Here is a 13,590-nt window from a genome sequence, read left to right on the forward strand (position 1 = left end):
TCTATTTATAGTTTTTGCTCCAGCCTCGCCTGCCAAAAAAATGAAAGTTCTCCAACCCATAAAACCCACATAGGAATAATTTCATTTAAGTAACTTTCAATGACATGTATTATACTGAAATTAAGAATATTGTTTTCTTTAAAGATTTGACATAACCCCCTCAAAAAACAAAAGATCTTGTAAGTTCAATGATATATGTTTTTCCTCTCATGAATCCTACAAGATAAATATATATAAATCACACTTTGGTGACAAGGAAGACAAATTGCCAAAGGACCACTCCTTTTCAATGTATATCATGATAATATTATCTTTCAAAAGGATAAAAAAAGTCTTCCCAAGCTTAATTCATGGACCTTTGTTGGTAGTTCTCAGTTTGTGTCTTTCAGCAGAATGTTAAAAAGCAGTGCTTTATTTAAATAGGAATATGCTCAAAATTACCCATTTGCAAATGACAGAAGTGACCCAGATATATAGGCCTATAATTCTAGTACATTTTAAATAGCTTTATAGATATTTCCTCACACCATTAAGAAGTACAATTTGTCCTCTTCACACTTGCTTGACTTTTATCTGGCTGCTTAAAGTAGGTTCTGTTGGGCATTATTCAAGTGCAGTAAACAGCCTCAACATTTTAGGATATTCATAAAAGCAGAAAATTAAAAGCTGTGATACATAAAAAGCCTCAGAACACACTGTGAATCAACCTAGAATATGCATCCACATCACAGATGTACAGTACACAACAATTTCATCTCTTTGAAAAGATTCACAGTTGCAAAATTTGAAATATACATCGGAGGTTATAAGTGCAACTTTCTGAAAGAAATTGAGGAAAGGAAAGTAGAGTACATAGCATAATTGATATAAAGTTCCTTGAAAATGAGCGACTCAGCACCTAGGGACACATTGTGTCTCAGAGTCATACACTAACAAAGTTTAGGATTAACCAACAGTTTAAATTTCAGTCCTCTACACAGTACATTACTGTCTTGTGTACCAGCTTACAAAGAAGATTACAGGTTATGTTTGATGCATTTTACTGAAACAATAAGGATAACATACATATTTTATCATTTACTTAATCACTGATTTATTTTATTTTACTTTTTGTGTTTGTTATGAACCATCTGCTATAGATCAAAGAATTTATAGCTTGAGAAGGTCTGTTTGGCAGAAAGAGATTTAAAGGATATTAGTTTATTTAAATTAGCTCGCTGTGTTTCTCAAACATACCTGAGGCAACAAGAGAACACAATTAATTGAGCACTGGATATGAAACCAGGAAGACCTTATTTCTAATCCTGCCTGCCTTAGACACTTTCTACATGTATGATTCTGGGCTATTCACTTAACCTCTCTCAGCCTCAGTTTCCTCATCTGTAAATTGAGGAATAGAGATAATAATACATACCTTACAAGTTTGGGGTTTGTGTAATTTTATTTGATTTTTTTGGTGAGTATCAATGGAGAAGATCTTTTATTGTTTGAACCAAATATACACATTTATTTCTATATGTACCTAGATACATTGATTCATATATGACATATGGATCGGAAAAGAATATGTATAAATAGACACGTTAAGCATATGTGTAATTTATTTTAATTTGATTCTCTTTCTCTCATTCTCTCTCTCTCTCTCTGTCTCTGTATCTCTCTCTCTCTCTATGTCTGTCTGTCTGTCTCTCTCTCTCACACACACACACACAACAACAACAACAAGGTAGACTAGGTGGCATAGTAGATAGAGCTCCAGGCCTGGGAGTCAGGAAGATCTCAGTTCAAATCTAGCTTCAGATGCTTTCTGTGTCTCTCTGGGCAAGTCACTTGACCCTGTTTGCCTCAGTTTCCTCTAAAAGGAGCTAGAGAAGGAAATGGGCACACCACTTTAGTAGCTTTGCCAAGAGAACCACAAATGGGATCACAAAAATAAGACATTACTGAAACAACTGAACAATGAATTACTTTTAAATGGTCAGATGATTTTTAATCAGTCTGCCAAGGATGTTGAAACCCATTCCACCAAAATAAATGTCAACTGCTCTATATTTTAATAGATAAATCTCAGAGATTTAATTGAAGCACTTAGAAGTCAAGTGATACCTCCATGTTCACATAGCTAACAAGTGGTGGAAGCAGGATGAACCTAGTTCTCAAGTCTCTGTGTTCAGCACTCTATCCACTATGACATACTACCTTTCTGGGTGATTTTTATTTGCTGGTGAGTTGAGATATGTGCACAATATGTGTTCATGTTGTGTGTGTTTCATTCATTTTCAAAGAAGTGAATTTTATTTGTTCTGTAACATCTATCACCATCTTTCCCGCTTCTGTTGTATTCCATGCTCTGGATTCCAAGTTATAAAGGAGAGGGAGGGATGGTATAGGATGGAATTGTCATTGACTATATTAGCAGGAATATTTGACACCCCAATGGGGAAAATAATTTAATCTAAAATTGGCTCATCATATGAGGATATCAATTTCACAGAGATAAATAAGAGTGGAATGCGAAGTTGAATACTGTGGCATTCTCCTAATACTATTATGGATCAGGCACATAATATCAACTGAGTGAGTTCTGCTAAAGTTATTAAAAACATAATCTAAGTCAAATAATTAAACATGGTTATGAAATTAAAACAATGCATTCAGTAAAAAGTAATTTGATCTCTGTCTTGAGAGGTTAAGATAACAACATCTGAAATAGCCTACAAAAGGCACAGCAAGTCTTGATGATAAAGGTGTTCTTCAATGTAGGGCCAAGCATTTGTGATTGATTTGCTTAGTTATTTTCTTTTAAGTTTAAAAGATTAAATAAACCAAGGCTTGAAAATGCTTCCCTATTGATAAGAGAAAGTGGGCCATAGCACAAAATTGTCCTGAAAGAAGACCAAAACCACTCTTCTCTCCACCCCAAAATGCTCACACATAATAATATCTGCTCCCAGCAATGGTTACTAAATTTCAAAGTAGTGGGTCAGAACCAACACATTTGGGAAAAGGTAAGAAAGAAGAAATGAGAGAGTACCTTGAACTCATTTTTTTTATTTAGGAGCTCCTTTGAATTGTCTTCTCTTTATTTTGTTTTTGGTGGGAAAGGTGAGAAACTGGAATCATTAGCAAGTCTGAGAATGGAAGCGTAAGATGAGGTAACAAACCGTGGAAGAGGAATATTAAATTCTGGATTGTAATCTTATTTCCATTGTCTACCTTATGGAGAACTTTATCTTGAAAGAAGGAATGTTTTTTAAGAAGAGAGAAATTTAGGCAATTTAGCTTGCCTGCCTCCTCTTCCAGGAACCCATCCCAACACTTCCATTTGATCTTTTACTTTCCATCAAAGAAGTAGGAAATATAATTTTATTTATTTTTTCTCACCTCAATAAGCATATTTCCTTATGTCCTCAAGAGGAGTGAACTCCAATAAGAATGTGAATAATTACAAAGCAGATTTTAATGTAGAAGTTAAGGGATAGAAGTTAGGGTAGACAGCAGAAAAATGTGAGGGGGAACATGGATCTTGGTGACTGAATGAGGATTAAAATTATGTAAATAATAAGCTGTAAGGATTTAGTCAAAAGCATAATTGTCAAATTTTATTGACATTTTGAAATTTTATCAACTTGTAATTTTTTCTACTTTAGATAGGATTGATTGAAAAAAAAAACTTTACCCTATTAAATAACTCAACAAATGTTAAAAAAAACAAAACAGCTATGGCATATGGAACTTAGGGAACAACATATATTGCTCTATCGTTATTAACCTCATAGATATACTAAAAAATCTATTCCTAAGTGCTGAAATCATTATGGATTTTTCAGGATAAATTGATAATAATTATTGCTTGTCTTCAAATAATCTCTATTAAGAGTTACACTTGCACAAACAAAGCCAATGCAACAAAGATGAGAAAGGAAGCAGAAAACTAGGAAATAATTTTTAAAACTGATATCTCTGATAAAGGTCACATTACTCAAAAAGAACTGAGTCATATCTATAGGAATACAAGTCAATTCCTCAATTTTAAATGGTCAAAGGATGTGAACAGGCAGTTTTCAGAAGAAGAAATTAAAGATATCTATAGTCATATAAAAATGCTCTAAATCACTATTGATTAGAGAATACAAATCAAAACAACTCTGAAGTACCACATCACACGTATCAGATTTCCTAACATGACAAAACAGGAAAATTATAAATGCTGGAGAAGATGTGGGAAAAATGGAACACTAATGCACTATTGGTGGAGTTGTGAACTGATTCTACCATTCTGGAGAGCAATTTTGAACTGTTCCCAAGAGGCTCTAAAAATGTACATAAATTTTGACCCAGCAATACTATTTCTAGGGCTGTATCCCACAGAGATCATAAAATGGGAAAAGGATTTTTATATCAAAAATATTTATAACAGCTCTTTTTGTGGTGGCAAAGAATTAGAAATTCAGGGGCTGCCCATTAGTTGGGGAATGGCTGAACAAATTGTGGTATATGAAGGCAATGAAATACCATTATGGTATAAGAAATGATGAGCAGGCGGACTTCAGAAAACCTGGAAATGAATGAATGAATGATGAATTGACACTGAATGAAATGAGTAGAACAAGGACAACATTGTGCACGATAACACAAGTAATAATGTGCGATATATAATGTGTGATGAGTAACATTGATAGATTTGTCTCTTAGCAATGCAAGGATCCGGTACAACTCCAAAGAATTCATGATGGAAAATGCTGTCCACACGCAGAAAAAAAAATATGCAGTCTGAATGCAGATTAAAGCATATTATTTGCTCCCTTTTTTGTTTGTTTCTTCATACTCATGGTTTCTCCCATTGGTTCTAATTCTTCTTTACAAGATTCATGTGAAAATAGGTTCAATATGAGTGAATATGTAGAGTCTATATAAAATTATATGTCATCTTGGGGTAGATGGAGGGGGGAGATGAGAAAATTTGTAACTCAAAATCTTTTTTTTTCATGTTCAATAAGTTTATTGTAATTGAGTTTGTATGTTATTCCCTCCTCAGATCAAATCCAATAAGAGCAAGATTCACTCATTCCCCCTCACCTACTCCCTCTTCCCTCCCAACAGAACTGCTTTTTCTTGCCACTTTTATGCGAGATAATTTACACCATTCTATTTTTCCCTTTCTCCCTCTCTCTGTATATTCCTCTCTCGTCCCTTAATTTGATTTTTTTTTTTAGATATCATCTGTTCATATTCAACTCATCCTGTGCCCTCTGTCTATGTATGTATATATTTCCTTCAAATACCCTAATACTGAGAAAGATCCCATAAATTACACACATCATCTTTCCTTGTAGTAATGTAAACAAAACAGTTCAACTTTAGTAAGTCCCTTATGATTTCTCTTTCTTGTTTACCTTTTCATGTTTCTATTGATTCTTGTTTTTGAAAGTCAAATTTTCTATTCAGCTCTGGTCTTTTCACTGAGAAAGCTTGAAAATCATCTATTTTATTGAAAGTCCATATTTTACCTTGGAGCATGATACTCAGTTTTGCTGGGTAGGTGATTCTTGGTTTTAATCCTAGCTCCATTGACCTCTGGATTATCATATTATAAGCCCTTTCATCCCTTAATGTAGAAGCTGCTAGATCCTGTGTTATCCTGATTGTTTTTCCACAATACTCAAATTGTTTCTTTCTGGATGCTTGCAGTATTTTCTCCTTGACCTGGGAGCTCTGGAATTTGGCAACAATATTCCTAGGAGTTTTCTTTTTGGGATCTTTTTTCAGGAGGTGATTTCAATTTCTATTTTACCCTCTGGCTCTAGAATATCAGGGCAGCTCTCCTTTATAATTTCTTGAAAGATGATATCTAGCCTCTTTTTTTTGATCATGGCTTTCAGGTAGTCCAAAAATTTTTAAATCACCTCTCCTGGATCTATCTTCCAGATCAGTGGTTTTTCCAATGAGATATTTCACATTGTCTTCCTTATTTTCAATCCTTTGGTTCTGTTTTATAATATCTTGATTTCTCATAAAGTCACTAGCTTCCACTTGCTCCAATCTAATTTTTAAGGTAGTATTTTCTTCAGTGGTCTTTTGGACCTCCTTTTCCATTTGGGTAATTCTGCTTTTCAAGGCATTCTTCTCCTCATTGGCTTTTTGGAGCTCTTTTGCCATTTGAGTTAGTCTATTTGTTAAGGTATTGTTTTCTTCAGTATGTTTTTGGGTCTCCTTTACCCAGTAATTGACTTGTTTTTCATGGTTTTCTCACCTCACTCTCATTTCTCTTCCCAATTTTTCCTCTACTTCTCTAATTTGCTTTTCCAAATCCTTTTTGAGCCCTTCCATGGCCTGGGACCAGTTCATGTTTGTCTTGAGGCTTTTGATGTAGGCTCTTTGACTTTGTTAACTTCTTCTGGCTGTGTGTGTGGGTCTTCTTTGTCAGCAAAGAAAGATTCCAAAATCTGAGTCTGAATCTGAGTCTGTTTTTGCTGCCTGGCCATGTTCCCAGCCAACTACTAGATCCTTGAATTTTTCTTAAGGATATGACTGCTTGTAGATTATAGAATACTTTGTCCCAAGCTTGGGATGCTGCGCTGTTGTTTTCAGAGCTATTTCTACATAGCAAGCTCTGCCATAGCAGTGCTTCTCCTCCCCCAAGAACCACCAACCTCAGAACATGATTCACATCTTAAGCAGGCTCTGCACTCCTGTTCTGATCTGCCACTTAATTCCTCCCACCAGGTGGGCCTGGGGCCGGAAGCAACTGCAGCTATAGTTCTGTCTTCAGAGCTGCACCACCTCTGCTGCCCCTGGGGTGGTGGCCAAACTGCATACTCCTTTCACTCTGTCCCCCCAGCCTTTTCCACTTACCTTCACTGTTGTCTTTGGTGTTTGTGTGTTGAGAAGTCTGGTAATTGACACAGCTCACTGATTCAGGGTGCTAGAACCTGTTCCACCTGGCTCCCGATCTGGTTGGTCCTGGCACAGCCCACTCTGGGATCTTCTGTGCTCTGCTCTGTTGCGATAGACCTTACCCAGCAACCATCCAGGATGTCATGGGCTGGAGCCCTGCTTCCCTCTGCTATTTCGTGGGTTCTGCAGTTGTAGAATTTGTTCAGAGCCATTTTTTATAAGTTTTTGGAGGTAACTGGGGCTGAGCTCATGCAAGGCCCTCCTTTCCAGCTGCCCTTTTGTCTCCACTCTCCTGTACCTCAAAATCTTATGGAAGTGAATTCTAAAATCTAAAAATCGATAATTTAATTAAAATGTTTACATTAAAATAGAAACACATTCCGGGTATTCTTATAATACATGAATTTTACATTTCAAAGAAGGACTGTTACAGAGAAATATTTAACATGAGCAACTTTGGTATCTGAAATGAAATAATATGATATTTACTTAATGAGTAAATAACACAAAAAAGTGACCAGGAAAAAGTGACCAGGTAGAAACATTACAAAATTTAAATTTGCGTTCTTTCTTACCAAAGAACTTAATTTCCAAGATAAATAAATATTCAATATTCTGCTGATACTTGTCGTATGCCTCTGATGTGCTATCCTGAAAAGGGACAGGTAAATTTTCCACATTGAAAGTCTTATAAATTCTCAGTGGTAGCCAGATTTCTTTCTTGTCAACTACAGTGTGCTGCTTAATTATGAAGTGATTTTAAAGGACCAGAAGATGCTTTTTTTGTGTTCTATACACAGACTTTTTCTTCTTCCAGGGTTCTGATGATTATACTTTCTGTTGCTGAAGTGTCAGCCCAGTGTATTGGTGTAAAAATTGTCAGTGTCATTTTTCACATTTCATTAGCCTTTGTGACAAGTTGATTCCTGTCAGACATAAATATCACTGGTACTTTTCAGTTTATGTCACAAGTAAACCTAATTAAGCATGTACTGTGCCACTGAAATAGAGGTCTGTATATCTATGGGAACACTTGAGTCACCTTCTTTCCTTTATACTCACTATACATTATCTGTCTATTTATCTATCTGTCTGTCAGTCCATCCATCTGTCTATCTACAGATATATCTACCTACATATCTGTCTACCATACACATACACTAGTATATATATGTTAGAAATAATGATCTTCATATATGATATTACTTTCCTTTTTCTTTTTAGTATTCAACATTCAATGTAATAAGATTTTGAGTTTCACTTTTTTTTCTCACCCCTTGCTGTGTCTACCCCCCAGAAAACTTCATACAATCTATTATAGACTATGCACGCAAAATACTGTTAAATATATTTCCACATTAGATATGTTGAAAAACAAGAATCAGATCAAAAGGGAAAAAAACTATGATAAAAAAGAGAAAATACTGTGCTTTGATCTGTATTCAGCCTCCATAACTCCAAAGGTCTTTGTCTGGATTTGGATAGCATTTTCCATTGTGAATCTTCTGGAGTTGTCTTAGGTCATTGCATTCTTAAGAAGAGCTAAGTTGTTCATAGATGGTCGTTGCACAATGTTACTGTTACTATGTGCAGTGTTCTGGTTCTCCTCACTTCATTCAGCATCAGTTCAGGTAAGGCTGTCCAAGTTTTTCTCAAATCTGTTTGTTCATCATTTTTATCACAATGGTATTCCATTACATTCATATAGCAAAGCTTATTCAAGCCATTTCCCAATCAATGGGTATCCCCTCAACTTCCAATTGTTTTTCACCACATAAAGAGCTGCTAAAAATATTTTTGGCCATGTGGGTCTTTACCCTTTTTTTAGATTCTCCTTGCTAAATCAAAGGGTATGTAGAGTTTTATAGCCCTTTAATCATAGTTCCAAATTGTTCTCCATTGATAAGAATGGTTGGATCAATTCACAACTCCACCAACACTGTATGAGTATTCCAATTTCCTACATTTTGTCCCACATTTATCATTTTTATTTGTCATGTTGGCCAATTTGAGGGGTGTGAAGTGGTACCTCAGAATTGTTTTAATTTACATTTCTCTAATCAGTAGTGATATAGAGCATTTTGTATGACTATAGATATCTTTAATTTTTAATCTGAAAACTGCATGTTCATATCTTTTCACCATTTATCACTTGAGGAATGACTTGTATTGTTGTGAATTTGACTCCATTCTCTATATATTTGAGAAATAAGGCCTTTATCAGAAGCAATGGCTATAATTTTTTTTTCTTTGCTTTCTGCTTTATCTTCTTATCTTGGTTGAATTGGCTTTGTCTGTACAAAACCTTTTTAATTAAATGTATCAAAATTACCCTTATTGTATTTCATAATGTTCAAAATTTCATAATGTTTGGTCATAAATTCTTCCCTTCACCACAGATGTGACAGGTAAAGTATTCCTTACTCTATTAATTTGCTTATGGTATTACCCTTTAAGTCTAAATCATTTACCTGTTTTGACCTTAGATTGGTATATGGTCTAAGATTTTGGTCTATGCCTAGTTTCTTCCATATTATTTTCTAGTTTTCCCAGCAGTTTTTGTCAAATAGTGAGTTCTTATCCCAGAAGATGGAGTCATTGTGTTATCAAACAGTAGATTACTATAGTCATTGACTACTGTAACCTGTGTACCTAAACTATTTGACTGATCTACCACTCTGTTTATTAGCCAGTACCAAATACTGTCGATGATTACTTCTTTATAATAGTTTTAGACCTGGTAGGATAGGCCACATTCCTTTGTATTTCTTTTCATTGATTCCCTTGATGTTCTTGACCTTTTGCTCTTCCAGAGGAATTATGTTATTATTTTTTCTAGCTCTATAAAAATATTTTTGGTGGTTTGATAGGTATGGCACTGAATAAATAAATTAATTTCAGTAGATTTGTGATTTTATTATATTTGCCTGGCCTACCAATGAGCAGAAGATATTTTTCCAGTTATATAAATCTGACTTTATTTGTGTGAAAAGTGTTTTGTAATTGTGTTCATATAGTTCCTTGGTTTGTCTTGGCATGTAGAGTACCAAATATTTCATGTTGTCTACAGTTAATTTAAATGGAATTCATCTTTGCATCTCTTGATGCTGGGTTTTGTTAGTAAAATATAGAAATATTAATGATTTCTATGGGCTTATTTTATATCCTGTAGCTTTGCTGATGTTGTTAATTATTGCAATAGTTTCTTAGTTGATTCTCTAGCATTCTCTAAGTATACTATCATATCATCTACAAAGAGATATAGCTTTGTTTCCTTATTGCTTGTTCTAATTGATTTAATTTCTTTTACTTCTTTTATTACTTAAGCCAACATTTCTAGTAAAATAATAAATAACAGTGGTGATAATGAACATCATTGTTTTACCCAGATCTTATTGTGAAAGCCTCTAGCATATCCCTATTTCATATAATCCTTGCTGATGGTTTTAGATAGATGCTATTTATTATTTCAAGGAAAACTTCATTTATTCCTATGCTCTTTATTGTTTGTAACCAAAATGGGTACTGAATTTTGTAAAAAGCTTTTTTTGCATTTATTGAGATAATCATATGATTTCTGTTAGTTTTGTTATTGATATGGTGAGTGATGCTGATAGTTTTCCTAATATTGAACCAGCCATGAATCTCTGGTATAAATCACACTTGTTCATAGTGTATCGTCTTTGTAATAGTTGCTGTAATCTCTGATAATATTTTCTTTAAAATCTTTCCATTGATATTCTTTAGGGAAGTTGGTCTATAATTTTCTTTATCTGTTTTGACTCTTCCTGGTTTAAATATTAGCACCGTGTTTATAGCATGAAAAGAATTTCATAGTACTCCTTCTTTCCCTACTTTTCCCAAAAAAGCCTATTTGAATTAATTGTTCTTTAAATGTAAAATTTGCTTGTAACTCCATCTGTCTGGCTGCTTGCAGTATTTTGTCCTTGACCTGATGATTCTGGAATTTGGTTACAATATTCCTTGGAGTTTTCATTTTCAGATCTCTTTCAGGAGGTGATTAGTGGATTCTTTCAATGACTATTTTGGCCCTCTGGTTCTAGGATATCAGGGCAGTGTTCCTTGATAATTTCTTGAAGGATTCTGTGCAGGCTCTTTTTTCATCATGGCTTTCAGGTAGTCCAATAATTCTTAAATTCTCTCTCCTGGATTATTTTAGTTAGTTGGTTTTCCATTGAACTATTTTCCATTTTCTTCATTTTTTTCATTAAAAAATGTTTTATTTTTTCTTGTTGTCTCATGGATGCATTAGCTTCCACTTGCCCAATTCTAATTTTTAAGGAATTATTTTCATTAGTTAGTTTTTGTACCACCATTTTCCATTTGGGAAATTCTACATTTTAAAGAGTTGTTTTCTTTAGTCAATTTTTGTCCTTCCTTTTCTAAGCTATTGATTCTCTCTCTCACATGCCTCTCATTTCTTTTCTCAATTTTTCTTCTATTTAACTTATTTGACTTTCAAAATTTTTTTGAGGTTTTCTAAGAAGGACTTTGAAGCCAATTCATTTCCACTTTGATGTTTCAGAAGTTGGTTTATTGGCAATGTTTTCCTCTTCTGAGTTTGTGTTTTAATCTTTCCTGTCACAAAAAAAACATTCTCCGTGGTCAATGTTCAATTTGCTTTGTCTTTGTCTTGTTTGCCTAGTTTCCTTGCTTTTATAGTTAAGCTCTCCAGCTGGAGCACAGGGGACACTGTCCAAAGGTTCTTGTACTGGGAACTAGGGGCCTGGTCACTGCCTTTGTGTGCTGGGGTCTCAGGTGCTGGCAGCTGGAGACTCTAGGTATATGGCAGCTTACCTGGCACTAAGCTGGAATTCTGGTGGTGGTGGCCTGGCATGTGGTGAGAAAAGGTGGGGTTTCTCTGCATTTTCCTGGGTCTATACTGATGTATATGGACATCTGACCACTAGAGGATGCCTTCCTTCCTAGAGATGTGCTGAAGCAATGAGGAGGTAATGCTGCTGGATTTTGCCTGTGCTATCCTGAAGGATGTGGTAGTTCTCCATACTCGAGTCTGTTGGTTCCCCTGGCTGTGCTAAGGTGTGTGGGGGGTACTGGTATTGGCATTTGCCTGCTTTATGACCCTGGGGTTCAGCCCCACCTGCTGATTTGATGATGTAAGGCTTATTTCTGGCATGCTGGGATGCCTCCCATCCTGGACAGTGGTTACCTTTTATTTGTGATACAGACCTTTTTTGCCAATCCTCCAAGTTTCCAGAGCTAAAAGACTGCTCCACCCTGTCTTTCTGCTGTCTCTGCTGTTTGAGGATGTATTTTGGGGCACTATTTTCTGGTTGTTTGGAGAGGAGAATGAGAGAAAAATAGCAATCTACTGCTTACGCCACCTGTCTTGGCTCCCAGAAATCCCTTTAGGTATTTCTTTTCAATGAATACTTTAGCATTATTTTCATCTTGAATTGTTCACTGATTACCTACTAATAGGAAATGCTAATATATTTGAATTAGTGTCTTTATAACTGCCCCCCCTGTTTCTCTAAAATTAAGAGACATCTAACCTGGATTCAACTTTTATTTTACTTAAGTCATGAGCAAGAGAGGAAATAAAGAGAAATAATTTAATTGGAAGTGTGTAAATAATACATTATCTAATTTCAGGTCTATCTTTTCATTATCTCACTCTAAGTACTTCTCATATTGAGTGCCACTTGGTGCTTGATACTGCCACTAAACTTTAGGATACTAAAATTTTCACATCACCTCTAGGATATATTGATCTTTCCTTCTTTCCCATGTCTTATATTGAATTTTTATATTATGACCATTACATCAGTTAAGGATTGGGGTAACAGAGCAGAAGTAGAAACAGTCTGAATAGCTTCTACCTGCAATGCTCCACTTATGTGTTTGACTCTGGGGCATAGAAAGTGAAGTGGAGTTAAATATATTTCAATTCAGCAAGCATTAATTATCTACTTTGGATTAGGCAGTGTGCCAAATGCTAGGGCTACAAAGATTAAAAACAAAAGTTCTTGCTTTTAAGGAGTTTACATTTTTACTAAGAGAAAATAACACACAAATATAAGTAGCTCTAAAACATACAAAATAAACACAAAACACTTTGGTGGAGAACAACTAACCATTGAATGGAATAACAAATAAGTTGTTTTGTCACTTAAGTATGTGCTATCGATCATACTGTTTTTATGGTTCTGTTGTATCTGGCTCTTTATAACCCCATGGACCATATGGTCAACAGGGTTTTCTTGTCAGAGATACCCAAGTGTGTTGCCATATCCTTCTCCAGTGGTTTAAGACAGAGGTTAAGTGACTTGCTTAGAATCACACAGCTAATATGTGTCTCAGTCCACATTTAAACTCAATTATCTTCTAGGCAAACAGGCTTAAGTGACTTGCCAATGGTTACACATAGCTAGTAAGTATCTGAGACTAGATTTGAATTTAGGTCTTCATGACTCCAGGCCCAGAACTCTATCCCTGATCCATCTGGCTGCCACATCCATCATACTGGACAGAAAATAAAATATCACTTTGAACTCAGGAATAGTAGCACAGTTAGCAGTAGACATAACAACATTAAGATGATGCTAATGATCTACCATCAGTAAGACATTCTTTGAATTCTTTCTTCTAGTAATGGTCTGGGACCACTTCATTGTGGTTTATATTTTCTATAAATATCTCAACAGAATT

At 35.1% G+C, this 13,590-nt stretch overlaps 1 protein-coding gene across 1 annotated transcript in view; it reads left to right on the forward strand.

Moving 5' to 3' along the window:
• The window catches only part of EYS (eyes shut homolog), a 287,935-nt gene that overhangs the window by 254,387 nt on the left and 19,958 nt on the right, over positions 1-13,590 (forward strand). The window lies entirely within an intron of this gene.

The sequence above is a fragment of the Trichosurus vulpecula genome, chromosome 7 (assembly GCF_011100635.1).
Source record: "Trichosurus vulpecula isolate mTriVul1 chromosome 7, mTriVul1.pri, whole genome shotgun sequence".
Classification (NCBI taxonomy): domain Eukaryota; kingdom Metazoa; phylum Chordata; class Mammalia; order Diprotodontia; family Phalangeridae; genus Trichosurus; species Trichosurus vulpecula.